This window comes from Mesocricetus auratus, unplaced genomic scaffold (assembly GCF_017639785.1).
Source record: "Mesocricetus auratus isolate SY011 unplaced genomic scaffold, BCM_Maur_2.0 Super-Scaffold_100021, whole genome shotgun sequence".
NCBI lineage: Eukaryota > Metazoa > Chordata > Mammalia > Rodentia > Cricetidae > Mesocricetus > Mesocricetus auratus.
In genome coordinates, this window is record NW_024429202.1 from 2,708,136 (window position 1) to 2,720,363 (window position 12,228).

At 42.4% G+C, this 12,228-nt stretch overlaps 1 pseudogene; it reads left to right on the top strand.

Moving 5' to 3' along the window:
* The first annotated feature begins 2,939 nt into the window (after positions 1-2,939).
* LOC101834099 lies at positions 2,940-4,145 on the top strand (annotated as a pseudogene).
* The last annotated feature ends 8,083 nt before the right edge of the window (positions 4,146-12,228 follow it).

Sequence of the window (12,228 nt, forward strand, 5' to 3'; positions counted from 1 at the left end):
CCATGAGATTGTCATCGTCCCATTTCAGCAAGAAGTAATTTTAAGAATACTATGCCCCCTTGACCTACTGTTGATATTACAAGATAGTTTACACCTGTTAGTGTTAGTTTTCAATTATTTTAGGGTTGGGATTGGAAGGAGGTGTTCAGACTTGGGCATCTCTTTCAGATAAGTTTAGGATTTAGATGGGATAGATATGTTTAGTTTAGGATACATGTAGATTATAACTCGTGTAACACCTTCTGTGTATATGTGTTGCATATGGTTGAGTTTTGTATCAAGTTTAAATCTTTTATTTAGACTAAACGGGGAACTGTAGGGGTGAGCCCTTTGGGGTGTGGACAAGGGTACAGGGACAGGTAAGGATATAAGGGAAAGGGAAAGGAAAAGCCTTTTCTCTTGGAAGCTGCCCACATTCCTAGAGCTCCTATCTCCCTGTGAGTAAATTCTACATTCAATAAATATCTTAAACCTCCTTTTCAGATAGCGTCATCTCCATTGTCACACATGCTATACTCAGCATGGTTCACCCTGATGTGTGCATCAGCAGCCAGGGAGTCGGAGCCAGGAGTACACAAAATGTTTCCTGATATCATTTATATATTCAACTTTAGTTTTTAAGCAGCACCGAAATGCCCCGACCCGCAGGACATTCAATGTGGGGACTGGAGGACACCTAGGAGAAAGATGGAAGATAGGAGATACGAAGAAGGATGACAAGACGGGATTCTGATTAAGTCGACAGCCTTTATTTCATCCCAAAGAGATTTATATAGGGGAAGGGAGGAGGGGAAGGAATGGGGGGTGTGCTTCAGCTTCAATGGGCCTGGCGGAGCAAAGGTCAGTGGGAGGGGTAGGTCATCCTGTGTCCTCTAGTAACCTAACTGCAGACTCTAACTTTATCTTTCACATTCCACCTTCTATCATACAAGCCTACACCCTAGTGACTAGGTAGATAAGCCACAGGTCTGTTTTCTTGGAACTCGCTTCCTATCTTAAGAGGAGGTATTTCAGCAGTGTGACCTGGAGTCACGTCTTTCTCTATGAGGATGTAATGGTGGTTTGGCCGAATTATGGCGGAGGCCCCCAACACTGAAACGGAGCTGACTCTTTAAAACAAATTGGGATGGAGGCAACCATGACCATATTTTTCTCCAAACAGAGATGTGAGGAAAGTGCTGGGAGGAACTACAGACTTGTGTGTACAAGAAGAGAAGTTTCCAAATAGTTACCCTTTTCTGGGATGAAAACAGTGCCATTCCAGCCATGGACATCTCAAGTATAGTTGTCAAGTAACAATAATGAAAGCAACCACAGCATATCCTTTCAAGGCAAAAGCAGTGTTTCAATAATGAGTAAGAAGGAGCTGCCTGGAAAAAAAAATTTTGGGGTAGGTGTGTGGATAGACTTCCATTGTTAGTTGATTTGTATGACAACAGAGGATAAGTGCATCTGTTGACTAAATTAAAAAAAAAACTCACATCAGCACATGCTAAACACTTGAAAACATGATTAAAAAAAAAACTTCCTTAAAACTCTTCCAAGCAAAGAATTTCAATGGAATTCAAATGCATTCTGATAACAATGACAAATGGCAACATTGCTTATTGGTTTTGCAAGGACCACTGATTGACACCAGAGAAGATAGAAGTGTGTGTGTGTGTGTGTGTGTGTGTGTGTGTGTGTGTGGACATACCTGCATGCACCCAGTTGGAGGGGAAAGGTCAGTGCTGAGTAGCTTCCACAATCATTTCTCCACCCTATTGTTTGAGAGAGGTTCTCTCCTAAAGCCTAGAACTCACCAATAATGAACCAGCTGTCCATAATTCCAGGAACTTGCTGTCTCTGCCTACTCCAAGCCTCCACTAGCACTGGGATTACAAGCTCATTAAACCACAATGGGGCTTCCACATGGGTGCTGGGATCTGAACTTAAATCTTCACACTTGTGTGGCGGACATTTAACCAACTAGGCCATCTCCGCAGCCCCTACCAGTCAGCTTCACATAGCTTATGTGGGGGTGTTACTTAAAACAGCAATAAGGGAATTCTCACCAAGTTGGATTTAGTGGTTTTGGACAATATATTCTACAGAAACAAAAAAAATACAAAAATTTTCCAATAGTTTAAATATTAAGAAACATCTATTCAAACAACTATATCAAAGTTTAAAAAAAAACCAGTGACCCATATATGCTCAAATACAAAAACAATCCTTAAAAAGACGTGTGCCGTTAATAAGTAAAATGAAGCAATGATGCTTTGTTCCTTCGTTAGCTAAGCCTTTGACATGATAGTTTTCTCTACAGTTGGCAAGTGTGGAGGTTACAATGGAAATGGCCCCCGTGGGTTCATATATGTGAGCACATCGCCACCAGGGAGTCTGTTCACATATATGTGAACACATCGCCACCAGGGAGTCTGTTCACATATATGTGAACACATCGCCACCAGGTGTGGCCTGTTGGAGGAGATGTGTCACTAGATTTGACTTTGAGATTTCAAAAGTACATGGGAGGATATATATAAGTGTGTATGTGTGTGTGTGTGTGTGTGTGTGTCTGTCTTTCTTTCTCTCTCCTTAGCTGTCTATGGATCCGCATGTGAGCTCTGAGACACACCTCTTGCTGCCTGCATGCTGCCCTGATGCTTCTGACCATGGACTAGTGAACTGAAAGTATCAGCTCCCAGTTAAATGCTTTCTTTTCTAAGAATTGCCTTGGTCAGACGGGCGTTGGTGGCACACGCCTTTAATCCCAGCACTTGGGATTAAACTCTGAGTTCGAGGTCAGCCTGGTCTACGGAGTGAGTTCCAGGACAGCCTCCAAAACAATACAGGGAAACCCTGTCTCGAAAAACAAGCAAAAAAAAAAAAAAAAAGAATTGCCTTGGTCATGGTGTCTCATCACAACAATAGAACAGTGACTATAATAAATAAATATGTTGAAGGTGTACCGGCCAAGCATTTTTAGTAATAAGAACACACAAAAACCTGGAAAACAGATCCCTCTGGTTCCGACTACTTGGCATTACCGTTCCCACCTCTCTACAATCGTGAAGTATGTACCGACTTTCTTACAGCAGAGCCATAACTCCAGGCCACCCGGGATGCCATTTGGCACCGTTTGGAGGAGCTGTACATGAAGAAGCTGTGGCATCAGCTCACGCTTCAGGGGCTTGATTTTGTGCAGGACCCGCGCTTTGCCCAAGGAGATGGTCTCATTAAGCTTTATGAAAACTTCATCAGTGGATTTGAACACAGGGTAAACCCTTTGTCCATGGTAGAAATAATTCTTCATGTGTTGAGACTGATGACCGATCCTAACGCCGCTCTTACTTTTCTGGAAATGACTGGTGAGAAGGTAAAAGGTAGTAGGAGGAAGCGACCCTGTGGAAAACAGCTATCGGAGCTCTAAGATTAAACATCGGTATCTGCAGGCTACAAAGGAAACCACTGAAGAAGTTGAAGAGATGCTCAGCAATCTCCCTGGTGTGACGTAAGTTCACAGTCGTTTCTATGACTTCTCCAGCAAATACTATCAAACAATCAGAAACCGCGCACCCTACTCTAAGGACGCTCTACGGTGTCTGGGCTGTGTTGACATCAAGGATCTGACAGTGTCAGAGCAACAGAAGAGAGCCTCCACACTGGGGCTTGCTGGACTTCTTGGCGAGGACGTTTTTAACTTCGAAGAGCTTCTCATGCACCCTGTACTGGAGTCACTATATATGCTTTCAACAGTAGTGATGTAATAGGTCCCAGACCCTGAAGTCTGCGTGGGGCCAGCAGCCTGACTTAGCAGCCAACGAGGTCCAACTTCTGAGGAAGATCCAGTTGTTGTAGTCACTGGAGATGACTTTCACACGACCTGCCAACCACAGACAACTCACTTTTGAAGAAATTGCCAATAGTGCCAAGATCACCGTGAACGAGGTGGAGTTGCTGGTGAGGGAGGCGCTCTCGGTGGGGCTGGAGAGAGGCAGCGCATACGAGGTGGACAAGCGGGCTCGTATGACCTGGGTGCAGCCTCGCGGGCTGGATTTGCAGCAGATAAGGGGATGAAGGACCGTCTGGAGCTGTGGTGCACTGATGTGAAGAGCATGGAGATGCTGGCGGGACATGAGGCTCAAGGCATCCTCACCTAGTGCCCTGTGTCCTGCAGACGCTGCCTCACCTCGCAAAGCATTTCTGTGGCCCCTGAAGCCGTCAGCAGAGAATTGGGATGAAGTTTGGGATCCTGCTAAGAGTAGGAACTGTTCTTGCTATAAAAGCAGAGATCATTCATCGATGGGGGTTTGCACTGGGTGTTTTACAGCCTGCAAGGGATGGAAGGAGTACTCCTGGCCTAGGTTATGAGAAAGGGCAAGAATACGGATGGGGGTAAAGTAGTCTCGACCCAAATCCACTCGAGTGGACCTTTTCCAGCCTTGTCTGAGAATGCTCCTATAATAAATGTCTTTGCTTTGTTCTGCTGAAAAATAAATCTGGAAAACCTCATGCCTTGTGTCAGTGTTAGTCACGGGGCATTTGGTGAAGTCCTGCATCCAGAGCAACATGCAACGTCACTGGAAATGCGAACTGGAGGGCTCTCCACCCGGTACCTACTGAGTCAGTGTCTTGGAGCAGGGGGCAGGGATATGGAGTTTAACAGAGTTTAAGTGACTCTCTGATACAGTTTGAAATGCATTGCTCTAAAACAAACCTGATCCAGATACTTAACCTTAAAAGTTGCCTGGGATTGAATAGAGACCAATGTCTCCTCCATCCACTCGGAGACTCCTTTGTTGTCCTGTGTCATGGTTCCTTGTAGAGTTGGGTCCAGATGGTATTCACTCTCAATTCTTTCTCTTGTTTCTGTCCTTTTCTTCACTTGGAATTTCTCTCAGCCTTACTGAGTCTCTGTAACCAAAATCTCCACAACTTTCAATGTTTGCTTCACAAATCATCTGTTTTAAGACTTACAAAATATCAGAAGAATAAAAAACAAAACTGCCTGACAATTCTCCTCCCCGCCTTACATCTCTGGTGTACTTTTTTTAGCTGCCCAGAATACTTGTTTATTTCTTCCTGGCATTTTACTCCTGTCATATTTCTCCATGCAGCACAGTCATTCAGGTTCTGTCCAATTCCCTTCATCAGCCCTGCAGGCTCCTCGAGAAAGAGAGCCTTCCTTAATCAAGACTCCCTTTATCCCTTAGATAAGCATAGACTGAATGACTCTGCTGGCTACAGGTCTTGTGTTAGTCACACTCTTTGTCACCATGGCACAGGAGGAAAGGTGTGTTTTGACTAATGTCCTCAGAGGCTTCAGCCCATGGTTGACCAGTTACAGGAAACTGCTGTGTAGAAGGTGAGGAGAAGGAAGCTTGGGTCATCAGATGGAGACCAAGATGCAGAGACATAAAAGGGTTAGGAACAAGACACAGCCCTCCAGTATACGCCCTGTTTCCTCTTACTGGGTTCCATTTCCCAAAATATCCAGAGCCTTCCAAAATAGCACTCCTAGCTGGGGGCCAAGACTTCAACAAATGAGCCTTTCGTGATGATACCCTATGCAAACAACAGCTGGGAAATACAGTCCCACTGTGGAGCTCTGCCCATCCTCTACCTCATCTCTCTACCCAGATTCTGTCTCGTCATGGACAGACTCAACCACACAGGGGTTTAAAGACTCTGTGACCTCTTCTCCACATGTGGCATTTGGGGGTGTATGAACTTTGCTGCTTACCAGGCAGGGTCGGGGCTCAAGACTAGAAAGCAAAGGCATCTTTGATAGTGTGTTTGAGGAGTAACTGATCCCAGACACTATACAGAGGCTTCAAATGATTGTCTCATCCAAGCTTAGCAGAAGCTCCACTCTCTGGCCAATTGCCACTTGCATTTTACCCAATGAGGAAGCTGAAGTGCAGAGAGAGCTAAGAGAGGAGTAGAGTCACAACTAGAGTCCAGGTCGGCTGGCTACAGAGCCTGGACAATCCGTTTTTCCATCACCCTGCTAACAACAGAAGGTACCAGTACTTAAAGGTCATCCGTCTAGTAGATCCAAGTCGCCAGCTCTCATGTGCACATGGGGGACCATATGCATTCTAGTTGATCACAATACCAATTTAAAAGCTGGCCTTTTATTATGTATGTTCAATTTAAATCTAGATCCAAGAAATCTGAATTATGCTTCATTTGGACTGTAATCTTATATTCCAAAGCTGAAATGCTTATAAGAAAGCTTTATCTAATTTAAGACTACTAGCTCAGATATAAGCACAGAGCTAATACTGCTTTTCTCCAAAGAAATCAGTACAAAGAGTTCTATTCTCCCAGAGTAAAATGTCATAGAACTTGTAGCAGTGAGCAATCACTAGCTCTTCTTTACAAGAAAAAAAGCCTTTGAAATATGTACCATAACCTCGGAAAAATACAATTATCCTCCCCCAAGAAATGAGGCATTTTTCCGACAAAAACGATGGGCAATTGATCTATAGTTCTTTTCTTTCTCAAAAAAATTATTGTATATTGTGTAATGATCATTATAATTAAAAATTAAGATGGCTTGCAATAATTCCACCATTATTTGATTCAAAATCTTTATAAAATATTGGCATTTTCCAACATTTATTTTTCCTGTCTATGTTCCATTTAAGGCCAAATTTTCAAACCCAGCTGCCAAATTACACATATAATTACTGCATTTGCGCACAAAAATGTGATAATTGCTTAGACAATTTCAGAGGCCAGCTTGAGGCTCCTTTCCAAATTTGTTTTACATGTACAGTGCGGTGTATGTAGTTTTATATAAAAATGGGGGAAGTAAAATTCATGGTTCCTCTGGGTAATCTGTGAAAATGGGTATAACATAAAGCCTTCAATAAATGCTGGGCCTGTCTTCACATCTTCCCCAACAGACCTCCATCTGATTCCCTCAGAATAGCCCGAACTTCAGCTGATACTACATTAATGACAGTGGAGGTAATGCAGCCCAGTGTGAGGCCTCAAGGAGTCCAGGTACCCAGTCTTGTTGGGAGTTGACTTGTCATGGGATTTTTTTTGTTGACATCAACAAGATAGATGTTCCATAAGACCAACAAGTAGATAGTCAGTCAATATGACATCAGCCTTGACAGGGCAGAGAGAGTGTGTGAGCACTGCTGGCTGGGAATTGACCTCTTTAGGTATGCCTAACACTTACTAATACTGTCTGGCAAATGTTTAATATGGGTATATCCCATGATGGTTTGGTTCAAAACAAAAAGGCAAGGAAACAGAATCCATTAAACCATGCATATTAATGAGATGATCTAAGCTGGTTTTGTTTCTACACAAGCGGGGTAGGAAATTGTGCTCTTTCCTATGTAAACCAGTGCCTAGGCTCAAAAAACAATATACTTCCCCAGATCAAGGCCTGTGACCATGGCCAGATATCTCACTGGAACTGAGTGGTGGAAGAAGTAAGGGTAGATCTCTTGTTAAAGAAACTCTCATAAATATCACCCTTTCCAACACCTGTCTCAAAATATCTTTAGCTAGCATGTCCTAGACATTTGTGTACATAAACAACAGAAATGCATCATGAGCCAGGCAATAATATCTTAGTGATATTACTGAACTAACTGACCAAGAGTCACTAACCAATCCTCTGCACATCCGACTACTTGGGCCAGCAGATCCTTCTGTGGTTAGGCTAGTCTGGATTTTACCTTCTGGTGATTAACATATCCTCTACATTAATTAGTAAAGCATTGTTTGTGCATTGAGAAAAGCTTTGATTTCCGTGAAACTCCTAAGAAGTAATACTCATTGTCTCCCTTCCATGGTGCTTCATGTGCGATAACCATATGCTGCGATGACCAGCAAAGTTCTCAGGTAATGTGGACTTGCAAGAGACATAGGGAGTTTAGCTGACCTTGATTGCCAACACTTGGACTTCTTAGTTGTGTAAGATGACCATACAAGGTATTGCCCAAATTAGGATATTGATGGGTAAAGGGGGTGTTTATGATAGTGCCCCATAGGACAATAGCCACACCCTAGAACAGTGCCAGGAAAGTAGACATGTCTGTCTATAACTGGACTGCTTTGGACATGAGTCTGCATGCCAGTTCACATATCTGTTGCTGGAGAAACTATCACCTGAATTCAGCTGCTGCTATAAGGAGAAACTGGTCCTGCCAGGGGGGTGGAGATGGGTGATTCTGGATGTTAACAGTTCTTATGAACAGAGTTGCTAAGCCTGCCCCTTTCTGAACAGAGAGGAGGAGTGAATGGGGGGCAGAGGAGAGGTTGGGGAGGAGACAGAGAGGAGAGGAGGAAGAGGAAAATGTGGTTGGAATTCAAAATAAATGAATAAATTTAATTAAACACAAGTTGTTAGGGAATGCCTGCTCAAATGTATCTTCCAAAGTAAACAATGTTATTCCAGCCATGCTCTGTGTGTGTGTGCATGCGTGCGTGCATGCGTGTGTGTGTGTGTGTGTGTGTGTGTGTGTGTGTGTGTGTGTGTGTGTGTGTTTGCCATCAGGCCAGATCTGGAATTACAGACAGCTGTAAACTTCCTTCTGTGGGTACTGAACAAGAGTCCTCTGCCAGAGAAGAAAGTGCTTGTAACCACTGAACTATGTCCCCATCCATTTCAGTCATTCTTAAGCAGGCATTGATAACATTCTCGTTTTACAGCAGAGGAAACAGGAGCTGGGAAAACTGCACAGACACAGGTTATGTAATGGGCCTAAGGTCCATATTTCATGAAAGACACGATTGAAAACTGAACTCAGCAAAGTAACGCCAAAGCCTGGAAGCTGTCCTTCCAATTGCACTTCTCAATACCAAGCACTAGAATTGAGAGGTAAAAATATCTGGGGGAACAAAAATTAGTCAGAGAAGAAATCATTGAGACTTGGGTCCTTCGTTGAGAGGAATTGGTCACACTGGGCAGAGGGAAGGACAAACAAATGAAAGGAAAAGGTGTGCATCTCCTGAAGAGCTGATTTGTCATTAAGACTGCGTTCACTTTGACTCTCCCAGTAACCCATGCTTCCACGCTGATATTGATGGCCAGGAAATACAAACTCGCATTTACAATGCATCAGAAACCAGCTGCAACCTAATGGTATAAAAGTGTGTGCACCAGCCAGGCGGTGGTGGCTCATGCCTTTAATCCCAGCACTTGGGAGGCAGAGGCAGGCGGATCTTTGTGAGTTCGAGGCTGGGCTAGATCGACAGCCTCCAAAACAATACAGAGAAACCCTGTCTCGTAAAACCAAAGGGGAAAAAAAAGTGTGTGCACCAAACAAACCTGCATCAGAATTTCACTTCTACTTTTCTTCCTAACCCAAAATTCTATTTTCCTTATGCTCTGATTGTATTGCTGTATTTATACATTTCCACAGAGTCTTCTTAAATGGTAAGGCATATATAAAAATCAATGAAATGACTCTCAGATTCATTTTTATGACAAAAAAACAAAATGGAAGATAAATAAATAAAAGATGGTATTTTCCCCATATTCAGCTATGGATTCCTCACACATAATGAATCCAGTTTGTTAATACCCTGCTAGTAAGGCTGAGGAAAACACATAATAAAGGCTAATAAATGCTGATGGAGGGTGGTTCAGTAACAGTTATCAAAATGCCAAAGTCACAGAGCTACTGACCCAGTGTATATTCATTATCTATCCTGCAACTATCCTGTCCCCACAAAAAAAAAAGAACATGTGAGACAGTACTCATATCAACCCTATGTTAGCTACTTTCTATTGCTATATAAAACATGATGACCAAGGCGACTTAGAGAAGGGAGTGTTTATTTTGGACTTAAAATCCCAGAATGGTAGGAGTCCATCATGACAGGCAGCAGGACTGCACGCAGCCAGTATGTTGGCTAGAGTAGCGCACCAACTTTGAAACCTCAAAGTCTGCCCCCAGGGGCATACTTCTTCCAGCAGTGATACCCATGTGAAGCCTCTCCAGTCACCAACGGAGATCAAGTGTTCAAATGCCCAAAACCACTGGGGGAATGGCCCCATTTCTACTAACATGAAACTGGAAAACTAATATCTATCAGCAACAAAATGGCTAAATCAATTGTTTATTTCAGTTCTCAAACTCTGTTCAGATCTTTGACTATTCACAGCCTGTGATGACTTGTGATTAGATTTATCCCAGCAGAGTCAGTGGGCTCAGACTCTATGTTACTCAGAATGCCACACTGCCAGTGTGCTTGTTCTGTTGTCTGTAAGGGCCATCGACAGTAAGTAGATTGCTAACAAACCCATGTCTTCACTACTTCCATTCTATTCATTCAATTCATGTAGTCATTATTTATCAAATCTTCACAGAACCTACTTCATGCCAAGTTCTCAGCAAGGCATTACTGAGGGCAGAGATCCATTATGCATATATTTACAAACTATGAGAATTTTGCAAGTGATGACTCAGAACACCCTGATACAACTGTTAGGACTAAGATGCAAATGTGTGACAAGCAAAAGCAGAGTTTTCATCTAAATGTCATTCCTTTCATGAGTTTGATGATGTAATGTGAATGGAATTCCATGTGAACAATCTGAAATTATGCGATCAATCACATTTGTTCTCAGTTTCAGTCACTATGTGACCCAACACTATTATTAAGGCATTTGGAAGATATGATTTGTCAAAAGCTAGGGCCTTAATATCTGCTGGCTCATGAGCATTGACATAAATCCAACTGATATTGAGCAGAAGGTGATTAAATGCAATGTCCCAGTCTACCTCTCTCTGGGGGAACGTTTGATGGTGTTAAGTGAGAAGTGTCCCTGTACTTTGAAAATGAAAATGATTTGTATTCACTTTTCTCCGATCAGGAAAGGTTCACCCTACACTGAAGAATGTTATTATTGCAGAGAGCACCGTTTCTACAGACAATGCCAAAGTAGTTAACATTCCCCTGTGAATACGAATGTCTATTTCTTTATCCATGGACCTGGTCCCTAGGTTAATTTTATAACTTTGCCATTGTGAATAGGAGAGTTTTGACACTATTTTAGTGGCCTTAACACCTGGCTCCCAAGAATTAATTCAGTGAACGCTTATTAATTTCCTCATATGTGCCAGGTACTATGTTTGGTATAGGAGTGACCAAAGCAAATAGTATCTAACTGTCTGAATCTTTCTCTGCCAGGTGCTTCTTCCATTATGTGATATACCTATAACACACACACACACACACACACGCGCGCTCGCGCGCACACACACACACCAACAGCAGCAACAACAACTCTGTTTAGTAACGTATTGTCACTTATTGATGTCTTTTATGTCAGGAAAAAATCTTATAAATGTTGCTTGGAATGTTCATAATGGGCGAGGACCAGGTGTTAACATTGTACACTGCTCCTAAGATGGCTAAGCACATTATATAACACAATTAAAAAAACAAAAATTATGGAAGGTTGAGTATCAGAGACTCACATGCAAGGACAGGGTAGATGTCAATTTGGCCAACCTGCTCTGTCCATATAATGTTTCTGTATGTATATATTTTCAGGACCAACCACTGACATTGGGTAAGTCATTGGTTGATCTTCCCTGGGAAAGATTTTCTCCCATTTTCCACATTCTGTAATTGCCTACAGTTCTTTGTGTAGATCTGAAGCTTCCTGAACCTCCCCCTATCCCATTAGCATGTCTATTGGTATTCGTTGTCCTCCTTCAGCTTCTTTAGGCAGCCATGTTGGTAAGACTTCATTGGTATAGCTTTTGAATTTAGGAGGCAATCTCACAGCAAACTCCCAGTTTCTCTGTTTTTTACACTATTTTCATCCCCTCTACAGCAATGTTCCAAGAGCTTCAGGTGAAGGAATGTATTGCAGAATCATCCACTGGCACTGGGCTCCATAACTCTGTATTATGATTGGTTATGTTTTTTTTTTGTAATGGTCTCTGTCTGTTGCAAAGAGTTTTCTTCATGAGGAAACTATATCTGCAGGTATAGAGGCAAATGTTTAAAATGTAGTTAGGGATTAGGTTTAGTGAAGTGACAGCAGTAGGTTTTCCTCCAAGATCTTGGAAATATGATTTCTCAGAACATTTGGGATATACAAAGGCAGCTCTGAGAACACAAGAGTAACAGCAACCAATGATAAAGAGTCACCAAAGAAAAAACAAAAAAAGTTGTTTCTTTGAGAAAATGAATGAGCTAAAAGAAAAATAAGATACAAATTAACGAAATTGGAGCTGAAAAGGGGACCATGAC